The sequence below is a fragment of the Melospiza melodia genome, chromosome 7 (assembly GCF_035770615.1).
Source record: "Melospiza melodia melodia isolate bMelMel2 chromosome 7, bMelMel2.pri, whole genome shotgun sequence".
NCBI lineage: Eukaryota > Metazoa > Chordata > Aves > Passeriformes > Passerellidae > Melospiza > Melospiza melodia.
In genome coordinates, this window is record NC_086200.1 from 1,507,691 (window position 1) to 1,519,709 (window position 12,019).

At 50.6% G+C, this 12,019-nt stretch overlaps 1 long non-coding RNA gene across 1 annotated transcript in view; it reads right to left on the reverse strand.

Moving 5' to 3' along the window:
• Nucleotides 1-5,872: 5,872 nt before the first annotated feature.
• Nucleotides 5,873-12,019, reverse strand: part of LOC134420449 (uncharacterized) — a 28,554-nt gene continuing 22,407 nt past the window's right edge. Inside the window, exon 3 of the long non-coding RNA XR_010028355.1 lies at nucleotides 5,873-5,988. This is a non-coding gene — a long non-coding RNA (uncharacterized LOC134420449). The remainder of the gene's footprint in view (nucleotides 5,989-12,019) is intronic.

Below are 12,019 nucleotides of genomic sequence, written 5' to 3' on the forward strand. Positions count from 1 at the left end.
GCTGAGGTTCTGTTGCTGCCTGGGCTTTCCCTGCCGCCTGATCTGGAGCACCAATCCCAGCAAGACTTGCTCTGCTGTGCCCATGGAGGTACAGTGCCATGCCAGGCAGGGGGCACCTGGCTTGGGCAGGCTGCAGCCATGTGGGAATGGATGGTGTGGGACAGGAAGCCCACTAGGAGATTGTGCTGCCCCTTGCAGGCTGCCAGAGACACTGTGGAGGAGATGGATGTGGACCAGGGGCTGGATGAGCTAGAAATGATGGAGGTGGACTCCTCCTCTACTTCCATGTCCTCCAATGTTGAGGACATGGAAGTAGACGAGGAGGAAACCATCGAGGAGATAGAAGTAGATGAGGAGGATGACAACGAGGACATGGAAGTTGACGAGGAGAACGAGGAGGAGCCCATGGTCCTTGGATGAAGATGCAGCCCCACAGGTAAGACAGGCAGATGCTTCCCACGCCCTGCCCACACACACATCGGGTCCCCTGATGCCAGGCTGGGGCTGGGCTGGATGGCCCCGCTCAGGGACACGGTGCCCGCAGGGGGCCTGGATTGTGCTGCCACAAGCACCAGCCCCGGCCTGCCCTGCGCTTGCCTGGGGCCACGCCAGCCCTGCCAGCCCCGGCCCAGCCCCTGGGGCCCAGCTGCCAGCCCTGCTGGGCCCAGTGCTGCCAGCTGAGTCCAGCTCTGCTGCTTCCTTTCTTCCAGGACTCATGCACATGATGGCACTGCTCCGATGCCTTTGTAAATACGTTTGAGAATTCAGAAGTTGCTTGTAAATATGTTCACGGCGTTGGAAGTTCTTTGTAAATATGTTTCGAAGATTGTTAGCCCATCAGATCCCATGTAAATATGTTCTGTACATTATTCCTGTTGTTGTAATAAAATTGTCACAACTAAACTTCTTCTGTAAATCTGAGATTTGCGGATCTTCGGCAAATAAATCCTGTTTTTTTTTAAAACCTGACTTCTCTTGGCCATTCCTTTGGGCAAAGGCAGCCTTTGCACACTTGTGGGTTCCACTTGTTCCGCGTTCCCAGGGATTCAGGTCCCTGGGGGTGCTGGCACGGCCACCCCGGGGCTGGGGGTCCCTGTGCACAGGGGCTCCCACTGACACCACTCCTGGTACTGGGCACTGCTGCTCTTCCTGGCCTGGGGCACAGCGCTGTCCCCAAGAGCTCAGCTCTCACCAGCTCTCACACAGGGGGCTCTCACAGCACTGGCCCCTGCAGCCATGCCACCAAAGCAGGCAGCAAACCTTCAGCCACCCTTCCTGCTGCAGCCACCGTCACTCCTGCGCCCATAGCCAGCAGCAGGCCACAGCCATGCAAAATCCACCTGCATGCTCTCAAGGCCACCACAGCCTTGGCAACTGGGCCACCTGCATCTGGGCTGCTGCAGGGGCTCATCTGTAAGCCTTGGTGCCTCCAAAGGCCCTGGGCTCTGCTTCCCAGCCTGCTCTGCTGCCCTGAGCCCGCATTGTTCCAGAGACAAAAGTCAGGCCAGGGCATCCTCACCCTGCCCGCATTCCTGCTGCTGCCAGCGGCCACGGGCCCCTGGGCCCCACTCGGCTGACAGCTGCAGGGACAGGGCAGCCTGTGCTGGGCAGGGGGCACGGGGCTTTGGGCCCTGCTGCTGCTGCTGCTGCTGCTGCTGGGGGCCATGGGCCCAACAGGGCCCCGAGCTCAGCCCCGTCCCGGGCAGCTGCCCCCAAAGCCCCACACTCCCCGAGCATCCCCATCACAGCTGCCAGGGGAAAATCCCATGGGCTTCAGGAAAGAAATTCCCCATAGTGACTAAACCAAAGGGTCCAAGGGGAAAGTCAGCAGCAGCTGAGGTTTACAGCACCTTGACAATGGTGGCTGCAGGGCAGGTGAGATCTCCATCGCCTCTGGCAGTGCCTGCTCTGCACGTGAGCCTGTGCGGCTGCTCCCAGGGGGACACAGCACCTAGATCAGGCCAGCCCTCAGCCCCTCACAGCTGATCCCAAGGAACAGGCTCAGAAAGCAGTTTCAGACCACTGCCTGCAGATATTTCAAAGGACTACATGTCATTCATGGAAGCCACATTGTACATTTAGTTTTGGTGTTGTGGCACGAGAAGCCATGAAGTTGCCTCTGAATGTGCACTCAGGGCACTTTTACTGCCATCCCACAGGGATCACAAAGGAAAGGCCTCTGCTTTCAGCACTGCTGAGCTCCTCACTACAATGATATCTCAGTAGGACGCAAGGTTGTGGAGGCCCAGGGGCCTATTACAGGAATTATAATACCACACGACAAAAATGACAAATTACAATAAAGTGAGGCAGCCCTTTGAATGCAATGTTTTATCAGTTTTACCAGGGCTTACTGAATGCAGCGCCGGCACCCTGCAGCAGCAACAGGGTCGGCTCAGCTGGTGAAGCCCAGGGGATATTTTGAAACATCTGCATGCAGCACCACCAGAGCAGTGAATGTGGGGACAGCCACCTGCAGTGCAGGATCCTTGGATGATTTTTTAGTCCTGTGGGTGGGCCACCCTTTACATCAGGGGCAGCTCTGGGTAACAAATTATCCAAAGCTGAGAGGGACATATATGTTGGAGTTAGGGATGTTCTCCTTTCACAGTGGAAGACTTTTACAAAGGAAAGTTGGAAGTCATTTGTTCATTGGCTGTTTACGGAGTTCCCAGACATTTCTGTGTATTCTGTTCATTTTATAGCATTCTGGGACTGAGTTAGGAAAAGTCTCTATTTTTAGAAAACTCAGGGAATGATAAGAGTCGCAACATTTTACCCAATTTTTCATATGATTTATGGAGTTTTCTCAAGGCTTCAAAGTTCTTATATTCAATCCAGTCTTTGCGTTCCACCTCCCCTCATTCCTGAACCGTCTGACACCAATAGGATGAGAGACGGAAACTGCTGTAAAGCACAGACAAGACAGCTGCTGTCTGCCATCTCCCCTCCTTCTCTACTCCCTGCCCAGGTCACACCGGCCTGGATTCTACCCTAACCCATTCTCCAGTACCTCTCCTCACTGGATCCCCCTCAGATAGCTCACAAAATGGAGTCCCTCCTCTGGAAGGGGTTGTCAATATCAAACTCCCTCCCACCCCCAGCTCTCTCATTGGGTCTTCCCCCTGTTTGGGTCCTACCCCTGCATCAGGAACCACCTGCGCATTGCGATCCAGCGCGTCCTTGCCTAATCCCGCTGCCCTACCCCCTCCAACTCAGCCCCTTGCGGATCCCACACTGTCGGAGCCGGAAGCGTGAGGGGCGGTAACCGGAAGGCCGCCATCTTGGCTACCAAAGGCCCACAACACCGGGCCTGGCCAGGCACCCCAAGGCCCCGCTCCTCTGCCAGAGACCAAGTTCCCTCTTCTGGAGAGGAGAGGGAAGGTTCATCCCACCTTCAGCATGAGCCTGAGGCTTCTTAGCAGAGGATGGAAAAGCTGGCAGCTAAAGAGGGGGACTGGGAATTGGTAGCTTAAATACAAGCAGCACCGGTGCAGTACCAGAGCGGGGCTAACACCTGATGGGAAGCTGTAACACACGGGGAGATGAAAGATCTTTGTAAAGCAGCGAAAGACCATGGGAGGTGCTCACCGTACTTTAATAATTTGTTAAATGCCATCTTCACTGCACATGTTATGGTGCCTCACAATCTGCTCCATTTTATGCACATCCTACTTTCTCCCACTGAAATTCTTCGGTGGGAAAAAATGGGGAAAATCTAGTAAAACAATTATTAAAAGACTATACTAGGGAAGACAGGTGGGCACACATAACATTATTCCATCTAGCCAGTAAGGAAGATTTCACTTAGACTCATTCAATAGACCTTCCCTGAGCTCTTTTAGAAGAGGTGAAAGTGCTGCAAAGACAGCTCTCATGCAGACACCCAATGGAGAAACACCTACTCTAGATTTCACAGACATTCTGCAGGGACCTTGGCAATACTTTCTAAAATGTATTGACCACCTCACACAAGCAATAGAGAAACAAGTTGAAAATCCAAAAGCCAGGAAGGTACTCCTTACTAAACTTGATGAAACAAATGCTAATAAAACCTGTAAAGACATTTTACCTTCTCTACCACTCAACCCAAAGCCTACCATTGCACAAATGGTCGAGGCATGCACACTTAGGGCATCCCTACACTGTCACGCCAGCCAAGCTAAGGCTACCAGTCAGGGTGTAGTAGAGGTGCTAGTAGCCTCCCAAGTTATTCCCTGACATATACATAAAAAAAGGACCTGGCTTTAAGAGAAGGGAGATGGGGTATTTTCAACAGAATTGTAAAAATAAAGCCTATTACCGGGGACCTTCTAGCTGTCACAGGCACTGTCCTCACTGCCCCCCTCGTCCACACGCTTTCCAACACCAGCAAAACCGGTGGCCTGCGGGAAACCCCACACAGACACAGAAAGGCCCCGCGGGATGACACCAAACGTGAGGCCGTTCCGCCCCACTCTCCCCAACACTGTGGAGAACCAGCACAGTGACCTTCTCAGATCCAGCGGGACAGCTCGATCACTGCAGAATACTTGACAGGAGACAGCTCTGCCCTGGAACCCAAAGGCAGCATGTAAGCGCCTTTTCAATTCCAATCCACGATATTTATGTTCACCATATTCCAACAGGCAAATACAGGCCTGAAGAACAGGCCAGAGACATTTTGATTTAAACCAACACCAGGGAAGGGATGGAGACACTCACTCTACTACCTGAGGTACTCGCCTTGACGTCTTTGCAGGAGATAACTCTCCAGGCTCTATGCTTAGACTTTCCCCTTTTTAATCCAAAAGGAACAGTTATAGCCAGAGCCGACCTCCTACGGGACATGATCAGCACACCAGTTGATCCAATGGTGATGTGGGCACATACAACATGCAGAAATAGACCCGTTCTAAAGTGTGCTTGGTCATTTAAAGCGAGAAAGAGATGTCTTTCAGGATTATTAGATACAGGAGTTGACATCACCATAATTTCCTGCTCTGATTCCCTAAAAGAAAGGCCCCTGGTCCTAGCTGCTGGGGTAAATATTAGCTAGCAGGGGAGCCACTACCAGCTTCTGGAGTCAAGGTACACTCTGCATGGAAGGTCCTGAGGGCACTCAAGTCACTTCCACTGCCATCCCAAAGGGATCACAAAGGACAGGCATCAGCTTTCAGCACTGCTGAGCTCCTAACCCAGCAATGAAATCTCAGGAAGAGGCAGGAATTATGTGCTCCAGAGATTCTGGACTCCAATAATTGGCATAAATTCCACAGGCTATCTAACCCAATGACCTGCATGTTTCTTTTTCCTCTTTCTCTCATCTCTCATGTCACTGTCCCCAAAACCTACCATTGCACAAATGGCCGAAGCATCAACCTTTAGGATATCCTTACACCATGATGCCAGCCTAGCTACGGCAACATTAGTTTGAGCAGAAGCTCAAATAATTTTGCATGTTGCAGTACAAGATGTCATCACCGCTGTACGGGAGAAAGGTTTTTAGATTGCAGCAGATAAATTCCAAAAGACAGACTCCTGGAAGTAGTTCGGCCTAAAAAGCGCAGAGAGAACCATCACACTCCAAACACAGCAAATCAAGGACAACCCAAAGACTTTGCCAGAACTCCACAGGCTGTGTGGAAACTGTTTTGGTGTCGTGGCCTGAGAAGCCATGAAGTGCTCTGAAAGTGCACTCAGGGCACTTCCACTGCCATCCCAAATGGAACACAAAGGACAGGCCTCTGCTTTCAGCACTGCTGAGCTCCTCACCCAGCAATGAAGTCTCAGGAAGATGCAGGAATTGAGTGTACCAGGGAACCTGGCCTCTAATAAAAGGCATGAATCCCACAGCCCACCCAACCCAAAGCCTTGTATAACTGTACCTTTTTCTTCTTCTCTCTTCTCTCGTGTCACCTTCCCCATATTCTCTGTCCGGGAGTTTGGCTTCTCTCTCTCCTGTCTGCAGGTTCAGCCGCACGTGTGACTCTGCAGGAACAGCCTGACCTGCAAGCAAAGGTCACGTTATTTCAGAGCACTGCACTGTTCCCGCTTGGGGAGGAACTGGGAACTGGAGACATGTGCTCCTCCTTGGGAGCAGCTCCTCCCCATCCTGCACAGTGAGGAGTGGGATATCTACCACTGACCTCCTCCCATGCAGCAGCACCCCTGAAGTGCTGCTTTTCCCTCCCAGAATTGCCACCCTGAGCCACCCAAGGTGTCCCTCCGCTGCCGGGCTGGCTCTGATCCACAGTGGAGGTGGAACCCTGAGCCCAGCAGACACTGATTCCTCCCCTTCTAGCCCAGGTCCTAGCAGAGCACTAAAACTCCACACCAGGAGTGGATTTGGAGGCTACATGGAGAAAGGGGAATTGTGTCTGATTGGGGCAGACAGAATAAAATGCAGCTGCCAAAGGGAAATCAAAGCATCCCAGAGAGTACAGCCAGGTACGCTGCACATCAAGGCTGTGCTGGTGTAGAAATACTGTATTAAAAGGAATTTATGATCACTACTATCTGCCAACAAAAATACACAGAATACATTAAGCTTCAGTTTTAAATGCAGAAAAGATACGAAATTCAGAGTGGTTTTCTCCACAAACACATCTCAATGGCCAGCCCAGCACTGGGGTCAAGGGGAGGCAATATTTTGTTGCTACCTCTTGATGGCATTTCTTCTTCTCCTAATGCAGGAATTCTGCCTGCCCAGGACAGCAAGGATGCAGGTGAACAGCCACAGAGCTGCTCACAGATGGACAGACAGACCAAAGCTTCTCATCTTCACCCTTCTGAGGAGGATTTCTTATTCAGCCTTTCCTTTCTCTCTTCCTTTTACCTAAAAAGATACCTGGGATAGAGTAACAACTTGCAGGAGACAGGGAGCATCTCTTACCAAAGGGAAGTGAAGGTAAGGGTAATTATTTTGTAGAATAAATGCATGTACTCACAGACAAAAAGCTCTGGTCTTGGGAACAACTGGATTGATCCCTCCCTGTTCAAGACCAAAGAGACATTTCCCTGATCAAAGGACCTGGTCCCTCCTGTGTAAGACTGGGATGTTTGTCACAATTCAGACACAAGCATTTCAAAGCCTGTAGTCACCCAATAGGTATAAATGCTTTTAGAAAATGCAGGAAAATCCATCTTGGAGGATTTCCCATTAAAACAAGGTTTGTATTTCTGGTAGACTCTCTTTCTCTCCATCAGTCCTGTCCACTGGAAGCTGCATTGGTTGGATATGTGAGAGGACAGGTGTGCTTATCTCCCCATTTTAGGGGAGGATAGGCTACATGTTCCTCCTCCACACTTGGGATGCTTTCCATGGACAGATCCCAACCTTCTCCTGCTCCTTAAATTTGTGATGCACAGGACCTTTAATCTCTGTCTATCTATGGGAGCATCCTCCCACGCTGAGAAATCGGGCTCTGCAGGAATTTGGTGCCCTCACCAATGTGTGCCCCTTGCTGGTGGTGGAGTGCTGGTCAGAAAGGAGTTTGTAGGATCTCCATGAAAAGGCCAACATCACATCTCCTGTCCCTGGCTCGGGCAACACCAGAACAGGGCTCTGCAAGCAAGGAAAACACAGCCAATGCTGACCTGCTCTAGTGGGAGACGTCCCTGCCCACGGCAGGGAGGTGGAACAAGGTGAGCTGTGAGGTCCCTTCCAGGCCAGGCTCTGAAGGATGAAATGCCATCGCGGGCTGAACGGGAGGCGGGAGGACAATCCCCTCCTCCGCAGACACAGCCAGGGCCCGGCTGCCTCCCCCCAAACCCAAAGCGTTCCTGACCGTGCCACCAGCGCTGGGCAGGCCAGGTCACAGCCCCAGCAGTGGCTGTGGCAGCTCTGGGCTGTCACACAGCCGGGAATGGCCCCTGACAGGGAGCACAGCACAGCTCCAGCTGCATCCAGCCACAGCAGCCTGCCAGGGAGGGGAAGGAGGTGGATGGAATCCCATCGAGGGAATCACCCAAAGGGAAAGCACAGGAGCAGGCTCCAGAAGGGTGGGGGACTGGGGGGTCCAGCCCTCTATTCTCAGTGTGAGAAATGCTACTCACTTCCAAAAAATTTAAAAGGTTTATTAAAATCCTATCAAAAATAAAACAGAAGACTGAATAGAGACAATATTACAGCGCTGGGAGCAGAGGATTTTCCCCACCATGTGCTCACCCACACCAGGGAGGTTTCACCTTTTAACCCTTTAGCCCCCCCAAAGTTCTGTCCATCGACTCCTCCTTCCCTGCCCAGGGGTGGAGATCCCTTCCTGACACCTTGAGTGGGGCTCAGGTGCTGCCACAGGAACGAGTGACCCTCCCAAATGTCCGAAACCCAGGGCATCCCTGATAACAACACAAGGGGGTAAAACACAACTATTAAACTTCTGTTAACATTTCCCTTTTAAATGTGAGAGTCAACCATGGCATTACTCATCTGTCTAATCAGCAAGCAGAAAACAAAACCAAACCCAGGCCTGGTGCTCATGAGCTGCACCCCCAGCACAGTCAAATCCCCGAGGCTGCATCAGCCCAGGCACAAACCCTTCCTGCTCCTCCTTTGCAACACTAAATGGGATTCAACCAGGAGCATCCGAACCCCAGAGCAAAACTCACAGCCCTGATGTGTTTAAGCAGCTCTTGGTGCTCCAGAGATTTCCCCTCCCCATCCAGCACAGCGACTCAGGCTCATGGCACAACAGGACAAATGTGCTGCTTTAATAAATAAACCACGAAAAACATCTCTGTTTTCAATAAAAAGATTGACACTAACACATAAAAATGTTGCAGCTGTTCAAGGAAGGTCTTCTGTCTTATTTAGTTTGGGGTATTTTGAAGTCAAAAGTGTGTTTGAGGGAAGGTTGGCTTGAATAATGTGATTAAAATTGCTGATTTAGACGAGTAAGTTGGAAATCTTGAATTTTAATCATGTTTCAGTATGTAGCTTCTAGACATTTCCCTTAAAAATATTGATTCTCTTTGATTCCTATAATTTGATACTATTCAACAACTGGGAGCACACACTGGAGCAATACATGTGTAAGCAATTACACAGCTTCACATGCTGCTAAAACAGAACCATTTGGTTAATAGCTTTTTCCCAAGAGAAATTAATTTCTTACTTATTGTTTGCATTAAGTTGCATTTGAGAAATGAAACTCAATTGAAAAAATACAAAACCACATTTTCATTTAAGCCATTTCGTAACATTTTTTTTCCTTGACACCTCAGACAAATAAAATATGTGTATCCACAGGTAGGCACTGCATAGATGTGTTACTGAATCGTCCCTCTTCCCTGAGAGCTGCAAATCCTACAGCTGCCAGACCTCATCCCTTGCTCCTCATAAAGGGAAAGAAGAGTTTCCATTCTAGTTAATTTCCCAGCTCTAAATCAACTACCCAGTGAGCAGAAATAGCAGTGAAATCCCCTCCACAAACCTGCAGAAGGGTTCCAGCTGTGGAGAGGGAAGCAGCAAATTCCTGCTTCCACAATTGGGTTGGAACCCTTACCAATTAAAAAATATCCCACTCTTGGGATTTTTTTAACCACAACTAAAATAAATTAAAATCAATTAAAAGAAAGATCACAGACTCACAGAATGGCTTGGGTGGAAAGGAACCTTAAAGCTAATCCAGTGCCATCCCCTGCCATGGCAGGGACACCTCCCACTGTCCCAATGTCCAGCCTGGCCTTGGGCACTGCCAGGGATCCAGGGGCAGCCACAGCTGCTCTGGGCACCCTGTGCCAGGGCCTGCCCACCCTCACAGGGAACAATTCCTCCCCAGTATCCAATCTGAACCTGCTCTCAGTTGGAATAGGTGTTATTGCATTGCCTTGGGATGATGGATCAGGAGAAAGCCCCAGGGTGTGAGCAGAGCTCCCAGTGCCGCTGCTGGGGACGTGCCTCCCACCTGCTCCTCAGTCACTCAGCTGCCTCACAGCCAAAAAGACAGTGTCCAACAGGAAAAGTACTCCCAAAGGATAAAACCCTTGCCACTGCACAAATGACAAGGCCTTTATTGGGAATAAATGTCAAAGCAGAGCAACAGCGTTTATTTTCCAAACAGGAGACACTGATCCTGCGGCGACGCTGCAGGGATGGTGTTATTCCTGCTCCTGATTTAATCCCTTTATCAGCTGCAGAAGCACCAGGACAGGCTTTGATCTCCCATGCCAGCTCTGACTGACACTGCTGTCCCCACGAGCTGTCCCCACCCCTGGGTGCTGCCTCTGCAGCCCAAAGCACCTGGAGGTCCCTCTGAGCACTGGCACTCCTTCATTTGGATGCACTCTGCCCATAAAGATGCTTAAAGAGACGCTGAGGAAGACTTTAATTTATAGCCCCATTCTTTTAATCTTGGTCAGCCAGATTTTTTCAGACATCTGTTTATATCTCCTTATAATATATTGGCTGGAGCAGCAGCACCAGGCAGCAGCTCCCTCGCAGGGGCTCTGCTGGTATTTATAAACCAAAGCGCTTTCTCTCGTGTGCTTTATGTTATCAGCTAAACCTGTCCACTTAAATTATTGCCTTGTAACCAAATCACAACTATCTGTTACTCTGCTCTGTGCACGTTTCCCAGGCTCTATACCAATATCAAGCTTTGCAGAGGCTAAAAACAAGATTATAAATTAATAAACAAATGGAAAACAGGACATGCTTCCACCAGGCTCACAAATGAGGGAGGATCAGGCACGTTGTGCACCGCATTAGTAAAAGCAGAGGGTTGCTGGTGGAATATGCAGCACGCAGTGATAACCAAAGAACCCCATCTCTCTTCTTCTAGAGCAACCAAATGATCAGCTGTGTTTCCTCACTAAAGGAGAAAGGTCTCATCCTGGGCTCCTTTCCAGCACATCATTCTACATTCCACAGGTGGGTTTGTGTTCCAGCATGGGGACAGGGCTGAGCCCCAACTCACTGCACAGCTACAGGCTGGCAAGTTGTACATCACACACTGACCTGCAAACCTCCCACCAAGGTTGTGCAGTAACTCACTGCACTCCTGAGAGTGGCTTCCCATCCCATCCCATCCCATCCCATCCCATCCCATCCCATCCCATCCCATCCCATCCCATCCCATCCCATCCCATCCCATCCCATCCCATCCCATCCCATCCCATCCCATCCCATCCCATCCCATCCCATCCCCACCCCTTGGACAAAGCTGACAGCCACTGACTGCCCATCAAGAGGAGCCCAAGAGGGACAGGAGACTCTCCCCCTGCAGCAGCACCCTGTCCCCTTGGCACAGGAATGTCCCCTGGGAAGGCTAGAGCAAGCGGAACAAAGGTGATCCAGCTCACTGAGGCAGATTCCTGGCTTGTCCCCAAGTGAGCATCCTTGTTTGCCATTGTAAGAGAATTCAAAAATCTATCAAGGGTTTGAAAACAAGCCCCAGTTATGAGTCAGTAAGTGGCCCTGCAGCTCTCAAAAATTACCACGGCGTGTGAGCAAGCCTCAGATAACATCTCCCTTCCTTTACTCTTTGTTTCTCACCACACAGGGAGTGAGGGAAAAGCGACTTTCTTTCTAGTACAGGCAACAAATTGGAATCAATATGTGAATGTTCCAGCAAACCACACCAGCAGTGCTGCAGTACTGAAATAATCACACTGCCACAGCATCCATAATAAGTTATCTGAGGGCGCCACACCTTCTCCCTTAATAAAATATTTATTAAAAACTACCAGGAAACAAATCCCAGCGAGCAGCAGAGCTCCCCACAGCTGCGTCCCCAGCTCCAGGAGCCACCAGTGCCAGGGCTGGGGACCTGGCTGAGGCTGGGGCATCCCGTGCTGGTGGCACATGGGGACACTGTGCCTGACTCCAGCTGTGCCTGGGTGGATGGGATGTCCCACACCAGTGTGGTCAGAGGAAAACAGAGGAGCCAGACCCAGTCTGGGGGCTCAGCTCACACCCTGACCCCAGACTCTGGTTAGAGCTGCTGAGCAAGGAAGCAGCAAAGCCTGCCTCCATTTTTCTTTCCTTTCTTTCCTACAAAGGCAAGTCTACCACTCTCCAGATTGTTTGTTACTTCAA